The sequence below is a fragment of the Bubalus bubalis genome, chromosome 3, assembly GCF_019923935.1.
Source record: "Bubalus bubalis isolate 160015118507 breed Murrah chromosome 3, NDDB_SH_1, whole genome shotgun sequence".
Classification (NCBI taxonomy): domain Eukaryota; kingdom Metazoa; phylum Chordata; class Mammalia; order Artiodactyla; family Bovidae; genus Bubalus; species Bubalus bubalis.
In genome coordinates this window covers 130,014,796-130,028,363 of record NC_059159.1, presented here as the reverse complement: position 1 = coordinate 130,028,363, position 13,568 = coordinate 130,014,796, and positions in this window count along the sequence as shown.

Genomic DNA, 13,568 nt, shown 5'->3' with positions numbered 1-13,568 from the left:
TTTTTTTAAACAGGAGAATGAGTGTTTCAGGGTGAATGTTGGGTAGGTTTCCGACTGGATGGAGCAACTGTGCTCTGTTGGTGCCCCCCAGCCAGCCCTGGGATCCCACACCTTGCCCTGGGGAAGCTCTAAGCCTTCCATGCGGATGGTCTACAGGGATGGCACAAGGATAAGAACTCTGATGTCTCTAGTCTTGATTCCACCATTCTCTAGTCATGTGACCACTCTGATCCTCAGTTATCTCATCTGTAAAAGGGGGATAATACCAGCCCAATCAGATACATCATGAGAATTGGATAAGATTTCATAGTTAGCCAAGTGCCTGACTTATAGCAGGAGCTCAGTAATCCCTTATTCCTTTCTTGTTATATCTCCACCTCCTACTCCCTTTCCTCTTGGAGTAACTGGAGAGGCCATGCTTTTCCTAAAGGAATGAGTCATGACAAGTGAGCTTCAAGGTGACCCTGGGGAGATCTTAGAGACCAGAGGGTGTTCAACAGCTTTCAAGCAGCTTCCGCGTCTTGCCGGTGTGCATCAGCCTGGAGGTACGTGCAGGTATGAACCCCGTCTGAAGCAGAGGGCTGGACTGGGTGGGCTGTGATCCGAAACAGTCCTGTCCCGGCTCCTCAAACCACTAGAGTCTAAGGAGTGCTCTGTGTGTGTAAGCAGTGCAGGACAGCCCTAAGCTGGACGGGAGGATGAATGTGGTGAGGGCATCGAGAAAGGAGTCAAACGCCCTCCCTGTCTGCCCAGTGGAAAGGAGTTACTGACAGCCACACCTGAATTCACTGCCCCTGGCTCACATCTGCCCTGGATGACAATTGCTCCCATTCTTCAGGGAAAGAGGAGGAATCTCAGCCTCTCTTCATAGCTTGGTTAGCAAACTTTATTTTGCTAAGTCAAGATGGCTTTTACATCACTCAACGCAACGTTTGTGCCCTGGATCCCTATGCTGTGTTGGATGCCAGGCCAGACACAGAGTCAATACAAAGATGAACAAGATTGTCAACTTTATTTTGGGGAGTAACATATACACGCTACTATATATAAAATATCTTCCTTGGTGGCTCAGATGGTAAAGAATCTGCCTGCAACGTGGGAGACCAAAGTTCGATCCCTGGGATGGGAAGATCTCCTGGAGAAGGGAATGGCAACCCACTCCTGTAGTCTTGCCTGGAGATTCCCCTGAACAGAGGAGCCTGGTAGGTTATAGTCCGTGGTGTCACAAAAAGTTGGACACGACTGAGCAGCTGACATACATAAAATAAACAAGAGGGACCTACTGTAAAACATAGGGAACTATATGAAAGATTTTTAAATAACCTATATTGGAAAAGAACCTGAAAAAGAATATTTTATATATATTAAGAATTAATATGTTATATGTAGAATTAAGACTATTATATATTATACATATTATTATATATTCTATAATATATATATATATATTATATTCCGAATCACTTTGCTGTAAACACCCGAAACTAACACAGCATTGTAAATCAATTATACTTCAGTAAAAAAGGACCATTATCCTGCTTTGTGGAGGACACATTTCAGACAGTATGCTGTGCTGTGCTGTGCTTAGTTGCTCAGTTGTTTCCGACTCTTTGCGACCCCGTGGACTGCAGCCCGCCACGCTCTGTCCATGGAGATTCTCCAGGCAAGAATACTGGAGTGGGTTGCCATGCCTTCCTCCAGGGGATCTTCTCAACCCAGGGATCAAGCCTAGGTCTCTTGCATTGCATGTGGATTCTTTACCATCTGAGCCACCAGGAAAGCCCAAGAATACTGGAGTGGGTAGCCTATCCCTTCTCCAGGGGAACTTCCCAACCCAGAAATCTAACTGGGGTCTCCTGCATTGCAGTGGATCCTTTACCAGCTGAGCCACCTGGGAAGCCTTTCAGACAACATACAGGAGACTGAAACACTGCAGGGTAAGGTGTGTACCCTCATGGAGCTAAAACAAACTGAGATACAAGCATTCAAAAGTTCAAGGTAGGGTGCCTCTTCTGATGTGGAGGAAGATCTCAGCTAAATGGGACAGGTCACGTTTGGGTCTGCTGAAGACAGCAGTACCGCTGCTGCTGCTGCTAAGTCGTGTCTGACTCTGTGCGGCCCCATAGACGGCAGCCCACCGGGCTCCCCCGTCCCTGGGATTCTCCAGGCAAGAACACTGGAGTGGGTTGCCATTTCCTTCTCCAATGCATGACAGTGAAGAGTGAAAGTAAAGTCGCTCAGTCGTGTCTGACTCTTAGCGACCCCATGGACTGCAGCCCACCAGGGTCCTCCGTCCATGGGATTTTCCAGGCAAGAGTACTGGAGTGGGGTGCCATCACCCAGCCTTAATCCTCATGCTGTTCTTTACACTGGTTTTCTTAGATCCACATTCCTGGGGGGGAATGTGATATGACCTTCATAAACTAGAAACAGTTACTTAATCCATAATCATTCTTTTCTGTATTAAGTGAGAGAAGTAGATATCAGTCAGTCCACACATACTTACTTTGCAACTTAATACATGCCCAGCAGCTGGAGAGTTGAGCTCTGTGGGGGATATAAAGCAATAACCAATGTGAATAATATTTAACAGTTCACAGAGCACTTTATCATATATTCTGTAACTCTCACAACAAACCTGTGCCATCAAGAAAAATACAGATATAAATATGGAAATAGAAAAGTGAAAGTATTAGTCACTCAGATGTGTCCGACTCTTTGTGACCCTATGGACTATAGCTTGCCAGGCTCCTCTGTCCATGGAATTATCCAGGCAAGAATACTGGAGTGGATTCCCATTCCTTTCTCCAGGGGATCTTCCTGATTCAGGGATCGAACTCGCGTCTCCTGGGTCTCCCTCATGGCAGGCTGATTCTTTACCATCTGAGCCACCTGGGAAGCCCAGATATGAATATTTTGTTATTTTAATCTTCATTATTATGATCTTCATCTTACAGAGAGAACCTCGAGGCACAGAAACATTGTGTTCTGCTCCAGTTTGCACAGCTAATATGTACTGAAGTCCGGAAGCCAGGTCTCCAGATTCTAAATCCTCTGTGCTCTTTACACAGTTCCATGCTGCCTCTTACAAATACATGCTAGCAGAAGTATGGTGTTTGAAGATTATTGCTGAAATATCCAGAACTGTATGCAATATGAATTCCAAAAATCTTGCTGACCCTCGGGTTGCATATATACATGAAAGGAGAAATAAATCATCCATTCTGCTCGGAAAGCTCCCAAGTCTAAATGTTTCTTCATCCTAATGAAGTGCCAACATGGTCTCATAGATTAGCTCTTGCATTGGCCAAACTTCACCCTTCTTTCTGGCTCTTCTGTTCCTCTGTTGCTTCACTGAGTTAATAGCCTTTACATAAAAGTGAAAACTGGCCTCTTCTTTCAGATTTCTCTTAGTCCTACTTGACCTCTTTCTAAGCCACCAAATGCTGCCCTCATACTCCTTATGAAGTTCCCATCAGGCCTCTAGGGTATGTCTGGGGACAGGTCCAAAGATAGTTATATTATAACCCACATGGTCTCTGTTGTTGCTATAGGCTGGAATAGATTGCATTTAAGATTATACCATTCAGCTTTGCATAATTATTAATACAACTACTTTTTATGGATTTTTCTTCAAAATAAAAAATACAAATAACCACATATCATTTAGTTCATGTTCATTGGGCACAAATAAGTCTTACCTTGTTAGAGTCTAGAACTCAGCCACTGGCTTTGACCATCAGGGCAATGCTGGGATTTGGAGCCCAAAAGAAATCTGTTCATGGATTAGAGATAAGTTTGTTTGGTGGAAGTGAGGCTGAAGAAGTTCAGAACATTAGGAGGATTTCAAATGGGAAAAAAAAATAATAATGTAGTCTAGCTTGTTGACTATTTCCATCTAGGAGGAAAGGAAAAAAAAAAAAAAAAAAAAAAAGCCTTGAACAAGTAAAGCCAACCCACGATGTCAGAATCACTTACTGAATAGCTGGAAAAGTAGCCAATTTAGCAAAAAGATAGGAAGTTCAGAGGTGAAGTAGATCTGCCTTCATTTCATTGTTTTCTATTTCATACCTGTATGTGCATGGTATAGTTTAGGGATTTATTGAAAGGGAAAAGGGTGGGAAGAAAGAAGGGAGGGAGGGAGGGAGGGAGGGAAGAATGTAGGAAGGCAGGATCATCATCAAGACTTGGAGATCTCGTGTTAGAGTAAAATCAGGAAGACATCAGCTAAAGTGGTATCAAAGAGAAAGAAAGCCCCACAGACAAGGATGCCTTCACCCCATTTTTCTTTTGCACAAGTGCATAAAGGGATATAAGAGTAAAAGACCGAATGTCTGTGGCTTTCTTGAAGCTAGATCCTTACAGAAGAATTGTAACAGCAGAGAAGAGAATGGAGAGGGAGGAGAGGGATACTAAAAGAAGGAAAGAGAGGGATACTAAAAGAAGAAAAGAGATGATAGAAGAAAGGAGAGGAGGGAGGGTGTTGTTAGGAAAGAGAAAGAAATAGAAAAATTAGGAAGAATAAAGAGAATAGTTTTAAAAGGATGTGATTTAGGGAAGAAGGAAAAAAAAGAAGCACAAAGATAAAATGTGATTCCATTCTAAGGATGTTGTCACTGTGGGTACATGGGTGTTTTGGGGGAAAAAGAGGGAGCCCAGGCCATTGTGCAACTATTATTATATAATTAAATCTAATAACTGTAATTCATTGGGAGAGGTCACTGCCTGCATTCTGGATAGACTCTGATTTGATGAGACTGACGTTTCTTGTATTCACGCTGCCTGATGAGGGGCCAGGATGGTGGGAGGGCTCAGTTAGGAGGAATGAAAGGAATAGAGGATGAGTTGACTTGTTCCCCCTCCAGCTTTCCTGAATAGAGGCTGCTCCAGACTCAATCACATTTGATTATTCTCATTTATAATTCTCCCAGTCATAGCCTTGTCTCTCCATTAATTATGGCGATTAGTTTGAACTATTGTTGACACTAATTAGACTGTGAGCAACGTATTTGGGCTACCCATTGGTTAGCATTCAGAAAGGAGAGATGGTGGGTAAAAAGTGGAGAAAGGGCCAGGGCTTACTCTGTCCAGACTTGGGCAGGTGCAGAGAAATGAGTGGTGCTAGCTCAGCCACAGCAAGAATAAGGGTCACTGGATTTGAGCCCACCTTCCTCAGGCTACTCTTCTGCGCCTACCCAACCTTTGCTTGCTGCTTGCTGTCATGCCCTAGTGTTTCCACATAGACATTGTGCACATCCCTGTATGAACATATGTCCGTGCTGTCTCCTCCCCCTGAAATGCTTGCCTCCTGTCTTTCTATCAAATCAAAACCCAAAGATCTTCAGGATCCAGCTGATGACCCCATATTCTCCACAAAATCTTTCCTGACTATTATAATTCCAATTACTTTCATTCTGTTCTGAATTCTGTTGCTATTACCATAGGGTAGCTTCATTAAGAGCATGAGATTTGGAGTTAGCAAAACCTGCCTTTGAGTCCCAGTTCTAATATTACTAAGACATATACAAGTTACTTAGCTTTAGTTACTTAACCAAAAATAATTTTGAAGGTGGGAGGAAATTGGAATACAAAAAAAAAATGTAAGCAATGCAAGAGGGGAATTGCTATTTAGAAATCCAAGAGTTGCTCCTCCATTAAGACTATCATCAACATCTACCCCAAGAGAAAAGAGTGATTCAGTAGTTAGAATAAGTTGTGTCGGAACCAGAAAGTTTTACTCAAGGTTGACCTTTGGTAGCCCCAAAGCTGTTAGATTCTTGCTGCTTTTTGGACTCTGAGTTTATTGTTGGGAAGAAAGAAAGGGATTATAAGAGAAAGAGAAGCTTACCTACACTTATGATGGGGAAAGGAAGATAAGCACTAAAATGATTATATTCAGGAATTATGGTTCATAGAACATCTATGTATCTATTAACAGTACTGTGATAGACTCTATGGAGGAAGCTTGAGAAGGACAGGTTGGCTTGATCTCCGTCCTGGGTTTATTTTTGTTGTTCTCATTCAGTTCATTTGACAGACTCTTAGTGGGTGTTGACTATGCACCATTTGCTGGACTTGAAAGGTTCAAAGTCACACAAGAATTCCTTCCTGTCCTCATGGGCTCAAAATCTTACAGAGAGGTTGGGTTCCCCTCACTGAGGTCTGCACGGGCAAGGAGCAGACTCTCTGGTGACTAAGAAGGAGATCTATTTGCAAGGCAGTAATAGAGATGCAGATGTATGAACGAACTTGTGAATATGTGGAAGAGGAGGAGATGGTGGGAGAAATTGAGAGAATAGCATTGACATATATACATTATCATGTGTACAATAGATAGCTAGTGGGAAGCTGCTGTGTAGCACAAGGAGCTCAACTCAGTGCTCTGTGATGACATAGAAGGGTGAGATGTGGGGGGTGGGAGGGAGGGAGGACCATGAGGGAGGGAGTATATGTATACATATAGCTGTTTCACATTGTTGTACAGCAGAAACTAACAACATTGTAAAGCAAGTATACTGCAATAAAAATATATTTATAAATGTAATTAAAAAGAAGACTGGGAAAGTTGTTCCCTGGCCAGACTTGGTCCCAGGCTGATGAGAGATTTGTAGACAATTCTGAAGGATTTCACTCAACTATAGAGTCAGGTCATTACAAACAACAGCAGAGTCAGCTCTGCTGCTTGACAAGCAAATTGGGGAGCACAGAAGTCACAGTTTTCCTTGGTTCTTGCCCTTGTTCCTCAAGGAACACTGTTCATTCTCTACCTCTGAGGTTTTTTTTTCTACTTTTTCTGGAAAGTGCTAGAGGAAAAGGAAAAGCAAAATCTTGCCTTGAGTTGGACAGAGCACTAGAGTAATTAGCACATTAAGACAACTTACAGTGTGAGAGAAGCATAAATATTAAGCTGCAGCTGTTGGTGCTGGACAATAATGGATTTGGAAGAGGAAATCCTGGCCTTCAATGTATACGGGAAAAAGGGCTTTGAGAATGGAAAAGCATCCACCTAGCGTTATTGTTCTTGTTGATGATGTTGGTGTTGACTGAGCCAAGACAGCCTGCACCACAACAGGAATCCGGGGCAGCAAAGAAACCCTAGACATCTTTGCTTCTCAAGACCTCTTCCAGTAATTACATTTCTTCCTTTCTTTGATGTCTGGCTGGACCAAAGCAGGTGTGAAATGACATGCCAGTACCAGAGACCACACTCCCAGAAGTACGAATAGTACCCAGGGACTGGAGGAAGGAATAGACAGAGTGAAATGCAAGCAGAGTGTCTTACCTGTCTGAAATGAGTCCAGTGGCTGAGCAAATCCAATACACCAGTCTGTCTTCATACAACATCTTTCTTATTAATAATGTAAGCATGATGGAGGCTGTTATTGATCTTCGATACCTAAATCTTACTTCTCTATGAATAAAAAATGCAGTAAGATCTCAGAAATAACCTAAAGACCATAGCCTGGGTCTAAATGACAGGGATAAATTACAGTATGCTGCACAAAACTGAGAACTGTTAATGGCTAGCAGTCCCAGTTTGCTTACTAACTGGTTTAGAGCAGCTCAAAACTGGAGCTGTTGGGGATCCAGCCAAGAAGATCTCTGACCCCAGCCCCTCTGTGGCCTGCAGGACAGCACCAGATCCATCACTGTCAAAGGCCCTGCACTGATAAGAGCCATGCTTCTTTGGTCTGACATACTTTCAGGCTTCCACTTTTATTGATGTGTATGTAGGGGGTAGGGGGAGGGCATTTAGCTTTTCTTCCTTCAGTGGGATTTAAGATGTTGTATAACATTAAGCATGATATAAAATGGGAAAATTAAACTATAAAATATCAGTGGATTTGGAGAAGGGAATGGCAATCCACTCCAGTATTCTTGCCTGGGAAATCTCATGGACAGAGGGACCTAGTGGGGTTGCAAAGTCTATGGGGTTCCAAAGAGTTGGACATGACTTTGTAACTAAAAAAAAAACAACAACAAGTAACTAAGATAAGTTATCTACTCTAGCTGGAGTGAGTTTAGTTCTGTGTTTCATTGCATGTACACACATACACACACACACACACACACACACACACACACACACATATATATATATATATATATATATACTTCCCAGGAGGCTCAGTCGTAAAGAATTTACTTGCCAATGCTGGAGACTTGGGTCCAATCCCTGGGTTGGGAAAATCTGCTGGAGAAGGAAATGTCAACCTATTCCAGTATTCTTGCCTGGGAGATCCCATGGACAGAGGAGCCTGGTGGGCTATAGACTATGGGGTTGCAAAAGAGTCAGACATGACTTAGCTACTAAACAACAACAAACAACTATATATATATATATATATATATATATATGTATATGTATATATATAATTGAAATTTGCTCAGTCATGTCTGACTCTTGGCGACTCCATGGACTATACAGTTCATGGAATTCTCCAGGCCAGAATACTGGAGTGAGTAGCCTTTCCCTTCTCTAGGGGATCTTCCCAACCCAGGGATCAAACCCAGGTCTCCCACATTGCAGGTGGATTCTTTACCAGCTGAGCCACAAGGGAAGCCCATAAATATATATTCTACTGAAGGCACTTTCTCTATTTTGGCCCTATTTTCACTCTGATCACTTACATAGAACTTGCCTTCTTCCAATGTCCCACTGTGGTGCAGTCCACAGGATTTAGATGTATTTCTTGACTTTGATGCCAGAAGGATTTTTAGGATATCTGCTGCATGCAATGGAGAAATGAAGTGAATGTAATGAAGCATCTCTATCAACTCAACTCTGTTTGAGACCTCTCAGTGGTACCTCTGCTTCCACAAGAAGTGGCCTTTTCTAGATACAGCCTGTTTTCATGTTCCTTTCCTGTCTTCCAATTCTAGCAAAGCAGCTGTTTAGCCTCCATTTTCATCTTGGATAAATGAGTTCTTTGGAGCCTTTTGATTTTTTGTCTCTGATCTAAAGTCTAGAAAGACATGAACATCCCACATATTCATTCTGTCTCTCTCTCTGTTTCTCATATTGCTTTACCCAACTCCTTCAGAGATCCATGTCTATTGGATACCCTTTTTAATAACTCTTTGTTGCTGCTTCTTTCTTTCCACTGGATGATTCCATCTGCTTATTTTCTGTAGGCTTCATTCCTTCACTTCAGGTCTTGCTATAGATACAAGCAACACTGAAGCAGGAGGCAGGCTCTGTGGTCTATTAACAACCTTGATGAGTCATTTCCCTGATCTCCTGGACATTAACAGAAGACTTTGAACTAGATGATCTCCAAAGCTCTTTCCAGAGCTCAGAAATAGGCTTCCCCCTTCAGCATTTCCATGAAATTGTTCTTTTAAAGGTTAAAATTATTTTCTAATTGCAAATTTGATAGCTTTTCTCAGTGATCAACCTACTTGACCTTTGGGGCAACATTTAATTATTGATTTAGTTTTCCTTCCTGGAACTTGCTGCTTCTTTTCCTTTCAGTGCCCTCAGCTCTCGTTTACTTAAGATTTCTCATCTGACACTCTTCACATATCCTCAGTTTTCTCTTCCACATCACCAAATATCAAAAAATCATAGAACGTCTCCAGAATATTAAAACCAAGAACAAAACATAAGAAAAAATGGAGCCCTAAGAATCTCATATCCTTAGGAGTTAGCATTCAAATATGAGAATCAGAAAAGTTTATTTTTAGATGTGGTTCAGAAATTTAACCACCAGTTTATCTCTTACGAATTAAAACTACACAGAGAATTGAAGATATAATGAATAATAATGATGGAAATGAATGAAACAATTAAAATGATAGCTGTTTAAAATAGAATTACTAATGATCAATAAAACTAAGTAAATATAGAATTATCAAATTAATTGTTATAGTTGTAAAATGTAATGCAAATGTCAAAAAGTATATTTTTACAAGAGAAGACACATAATATGAATAATAATTTTGTGAGGAAAGAAAAGATTAGGAGCAGGCTAAACTTTAAATGTAAGTGAAAGTGTTAGTCACTCAGTCATGTCCACTCTTAGGGACCTCATGGACTTTAGTCTACCAGGCTCCTCTGTCCATGGAATTCTCCAGACAAGAATACTGGAGTGAGTTGCCATGCCCTTATCTACGGGATCTTCTCCATCCAAGGGTCGAACCTGGGTCTCCCTCATTGCAGGCAGATTTTTTACCATCTGAGCCACCAGGTCTAAATTTTAAATAATCAAAGTTATTAGATTTAGTTTCTTCATTACCATTGATAACTAGGAAAATAGAGTCAATTAATTTACAGACTGAAATTGTATAGCCTAAATGTAGTGTGTATATAGCTAAATCATAAGAGGAGAAAAAAGGAGGAAAATATTAAAAAAAAGGAATAAAACACAAAGTAAGATGATAGTGGATAGTAAAATATATCAGTCTTTAAAATAAATACCCCAAATCACAAATTTACATGTAAGGCACAAAACCTTAAAACTGCTAGAGTAAAACATAGGAGACAATCTTCAAGAATTACACCTAGGTAAATTCTTTAACAGTACACAAAAAAATTCCATTAAAAATGGACAAATTAGACCTCTTCAAATAAAAAGCTTTTGCTCCATGAAATGCCTTGTTAAGAGGATAAAAATAGCAAACTACAGATTGGGAGAAAATATTACCAAATTACTCATCTGACAATGGAGTTCTATCTACAATATATATAAAGAACCCTTAAAACTCAATAGTTAAAAACCAACAACTGAAAAAACATGAAAGAAGAGGTGAATGGCAAATAAGTACTTGAAAAAATGTTCAATATTATAAGCCATTAGAGAAATACAGACGAAAACCACAATAATATATCACTATGTACCCAGTAGAATGGCTAAAACTTTTTTAAAGATAAGATAAAATGCTGAAAAGGATGTAGAAAAGATAGATCTGGTGTGAACTGCTGATGGAAATATAACATGATACAACTACTCTGGCCTATAGCTGGGTAGTTGCTTATAAAACCAAACATGCACTTATATTGACTCCGGTAATTAAATTCTTGGACATTTATCCCAGAGAAATGAAGACTTGTGCTCACAAAAACCTGTACGTGAATATACACAGCAGCTTTATTTGCAATAGCCCCAAACTGGAAACAATCCAATATCCTTTGGTGGGTGAATGGTTAAACAAACCCTGGTATATCTTTGCCATGGAATACTACACAGCAACAAACAGGAAATATGTAGACCATGAACACAACTTGGAAAGCTCTTAAAGGTGTGATGCTTAGTGAAAAAGCCAATCTGAAAAGGTTAACATTGCATGATTCTAAATACAACATCCTCAAAACGACAGAATCATGTAACTACAGGGCAGATCAGTGGCTGCGCTGAAAGGAGGACGAGGTTGGGGGCGTGGTGGCGGCTATGACTGTAATCGGATACGACAAGGGAGTCGCTTTGGGTGAGAAAACAGGTCTATATCTTGATTGTGGTGGTGGTTCTACAAGCCTACATATGGGATCAAATTGCACAGAATTGTATATACATGCACATGAGTCCTTGTAATATACTGGTAAAATCTGAATACAGTTTGTAGTCTACTTAGTCACAGATTAGCTTGTATTATCGTTACAGATGTTGACAGTTACAGAAGTTGAAGCAAGCTGGGCAAAGAATTCAAGGGACTCTAGATGCTGTTTTTGCAACTTCCTGTGAATCTATAATTATTTCAGAATTTAAGTTAAAAATAAATAAATGATATATATTTCCTTTTTCGTCTGATTAGAGGGTCTAGAATCCAGTTCTTGGATTTTAATAGCATGCTCCAGTAAAAAGAAGCAGGGCTCCTTAAGAAATGGTTGATTTTAGGAGTAGGGCATGAAATGTATAAGATGAGTCTGGAGTATCTTTTTTTGTAAAGCAAGACTTAGAAATTCAATTTTTCTTAAAAAGATTAAACATCAACTGCAAAACTAATTAAATTCACTTTAATAATGTAAATGGTATTTATATATTTATAACTGACAGATAAACACTTCACATGTATAAAAACATAAATAGAATAAATATATATTAAATACTTGTATGACTGTTTGAAATAGTACCAGTTCAATGGTTTATTTTATTTCTTTATTTGCTCTAGATTTGTTTTAAACTCTCTTAAAACTATCATTAGGGCTTCCTAGGTAGCTCAGTAGTAAAGAATCCAACTGCCAATGAAGGAGATGCAGGAGATTCAGGTTCAATCCCTGGGTCAGGAAGATCTCCTGGAGAAGGAAATGGCAACCCACTCCAGTATTCTCGCCTGGAGAATTCCATGGACAGAGGAGCCTGGAGGGCTACAGTCCATGGGGTTGCAAAGAGCACATACACACACAGGAATATGGTAATTCTTATTCTGACCAACAAGTACTCTTATCAAACTGAAAAAAAAAATACTGTTATGATCAAGTAGTTTAAAAAGTTCAAATTTATGATCAATTAGTTTTTGGTCAGAGCATTTTAATTAGTTGCATTTTATGAAGTGATTCAAATTTGAGCTGTTGGTCATCAGGGTAATCCCATTTTTGTTGAAAAATGTAGCTGTCCTATCTATGGACTTTTAGATCCATGCTTTTTACATAGTAGCCACATGAATGAGAAGAATTTCAGAAGTTAGGGGAGCAAAACTAGATGAAGGATTTATAAAAAAATAAATTATAGGATCTGTTTTATGTCACAAGCATCTTAATATATCTGAAAGTGAAAAAGTGCTAAAGTAACAAACAAAATAGTAATAGCAGTTTGTCAAAGGGACACATGAACCATCTGCAAGAACTCTAAACAGACAAAACTGAAAAGATTACAGTAACAAAATAAACATGATACTATTGAATTTAATGTGCATTATAAAATAATCTGAGTCCATACCAACATGAAAAAAAAAAGCTGAATAAATAAAGGGTTGAGAAGAACCAAGTCACCTGTTCTGAATTCCAAATAATTTAGGTAAATATTCCACCCTTAAGGGAATGAAGCATACCTGATCACCCTTAAGACTAGGCTGCACATAGAGACTAACTTCCAAAGGCTACAATACTGAGGGGATTCCCTAGTGGCCCAGTGGTGAAGACTCTGGGCTCCCAGTGCAGAGGGCCCAATTTCAATCCATGGTGAGAAAGCTAGATCCTACAAGTTGCAACTGAGAGTTTTCATGCCTCAACTAAAGATCTCGCATACTGCAACTAAGACTTGACAGCCAAATTAAATATATATATACATTTATATAAAACAAGACAAAGAGTACAGTACTAAAAAGGAAGTCAAAGAGTAACTTTACGGTGGAGAAAGCTGACAAATCAAATAATCAAAGTTCATATCAGCAATGATAAGCCAAGTTAATAGTATGAAACCTTGACATAACGTGATGAGAATGGGATTTTAACTTTGTGTCCTTTCTCCCTAAAGCTCATACTTTCAGGAAAAAAAAACAAAAACATCAAACAAATCCCAACTGAGAAGTACTCTGCTGTATATTTGACCAGTAGTCCTCAAAATGATCAGTGCCAACAAAAACAAGGAAAGTCTGAGACACTGTCACAACCAAGAAAAGCTTAAGAAGAC